Raw genomic sequence first — 2,608 nt, forward strand, 5'->3', positions numbered from 1 at the left:
CTAATTCACGAACTTATTTTTTTAAGAGGAAGTATATTAACATACTGTAACAATCTGCACGCAATCTACGTTGCAGGGGAATGCCCATGTGAGGTAAACGTATGACATTCTAACAGGTAAACAGCATCAGAAGAACTTATTTTTTTCACATTGGCAAAGGTCAACAGTAACACGTAACAGTAGTCTGAACGGAAGCTGGCCCCTTTCGAACCGCAATTTCCTTCCGAGAACCTTTTGTAATTTTTCAAATTCTCAGGTATTTGTATTTTCAGGACTTCACAAAATGTACTTTTCCCCCCCCATTAAACTTTGTTTAATTTTGTGCAAGACGTTTGCTCTAAATGTTACATTCTTCAGTAACGCTTTATTAGCTGGTGTCCCATAAAGGTATCTTTTACATATCAGAATAAGTGCAATTTAAAAAGAATCCAGTAACTTAGGTCCTTAAAGTTTGAAGACTGACAGTGCTCTGACTGCATTGAGTGCCATCAAGGAGCACTTCATTGGCAGTTTGCAAAAGCAAAAAAAGCACAGGAAAAGTACAGTTCAATCTGTTACGGCTCACACTGTCTTCTATGAATTGAGTACAAAGCACCCCAATGGAAACAAGCCATTGTGCTTTCCTGGGTTTAAATCCTAGACCTTGTATCTGAACTGTTACTGTCCTGTGCTTTTCCTATACATGAACTTCTAATAAAGTATTCAATCAATCAATACAAGGTCTGCTAAGAGGATTTAAAACCCAAGAAATCCTATGGCTTGTTTACAGTGGGGTCCTTTGTACTCAATTTATAGATGACCGAGTGAGCCGTAACAGATTGTAAAAGATATTAGAGATTATCACCCGCGAAAAGATTTGTGTTGAAGGTTACTTGATGGAAAGAATAGCATGACTTTTCAGATACTGAAGATTACAATAAATGCTTCCATTTTCAGTTGCTTTCAACTATTTTTTCTAGCCTATTTGATTGAGTTAATCTTCCAATTATATTGCTGGTTCCTGAATATGTCTTGATGAAGAATAGATTAATGAGTGAACCAAAAGTCATTTGAAATTTTGGTTCAAAATGCAAAATAAACTACAATTCAGATGTAGCCCTATCATTCTCATGTGTCATTTTATTTTATTAAATCAACTTAAAGATGACTCCACTGGGATCCATTTTACACATTTACAGTATAGACATTTACTGCACATATTCCACATTCATGCAGATTTAAATCCCTGTCATATTATTCATTTTATTCTAGGTCAACATAATTGTATAAATGTAGACCTACTTAAATGTCATGATGCACCTGTCACCAGGGGCCTTATTATGCTGTAACTTTATTTATCCTCGTACTCCACAAGAAATCTTCAGTGTTCATTTATCCATCTCAAAGGAAATAATGAGGACTAATCATCCAACTTGTACTTTTACTGTGGTGCAGTGGTTCTCAAAGTGGATTCCAGGAACTGTGGGTTCCTTTAAGATTGTCTGCCAGAGTTAAGGGGAGACCTTGACATTTGAAAGTTTGAGAAACAGTGGACTAGAGTTTGAGTTATAATCCTGTCAGAAGAGGGCAGCAAAGCATTGTTCTTTGGGAAGGAAGGAAGGAAGGAAGAAAGTAGCTACATAATTCAGCTCTCTTGTCCATGCCTTACTCCTGGCCCTTTTATCCCTAAACTTTTTTGCCCCCTCCCCTTTTTTTTTTACTATTTTAAAAAACATTTTAAAATACTTCAGTTATCCGATCTACATCAACATGTCATGAGATTGTAGATCAGCTATTTATTGAAATATTCAGAAATGTTTTTCAAAATAGTAAAAAATAAATAAATAATAAAATAAAAAAAAGAAGAAGAAGGAAAACGTTTAGGGATAAAGGGTGAGGAATGGACGAAAATAGAGCCCTAAATGTCGCTATACACCAAAAACAAAAGTAATTTAAATAAAAGGGACCTGCACCTACACCTGCATAAGAGCAGCAACTGCAGTCCTCCTAATCTTAATCTAGGCTACTTGTAGCCTACATTTTCATTATGTCTTCTTTTCTCCAGATATATAGGCCTATAATTATAGGCCTAATGCTCAGCCAGATAATGTTGTCTCACAGAACTACAGACTAAGAAAAGAGTAGCCTGGGCCTATAAATACCAAATGATTTATTCATTATAGGATAGCTTATTATCTATTCAAAGTTAAACTTCGCATAATTCAAATTCATAAACGGACTGAAATAATTGGTAGCTATAAGCAATTATTTCAAATTAATGAGGAGTTTATGAACTTGGTTCTCAAAGTGGGGTCCGGGGACCCCCAAGGGCCCTTGAGCGAATTCCAGTGTCCCCAGCACTGATTTTAAAATAAAAAAAAATGCGATTTCAGAGATAGAAATTATATTAATTAAATGGGGGTCCTAGCCTTATATGCATGTCAAACTGTGGGGGTCCTTGAAATTAAAAAGTTTGGGAATCACTGCTAGGCATAGCTTTAAAATGGGGGTCCGCGGGCTAATAAGTGTCAATTTGGGGGTCCTTGTTGACAACATGAAAAAGTTTGAGAACCACTTGGTTTATGACACACTATCAGTTGCGTTTCCAATCGAGTCGTGGCTTTCCCGG

Source organism: Nannobrachium achirus (assembly GCF_963921795.1).
Source record: "Nannobrachium achirus genome assembly, chromosome: 9".
NCBI lineage: Eukaryota > Metazoa > Chordata > Actinopteri > Myctophiformes > Myctophidae > Nannobrachium > Nannobrachium achirus.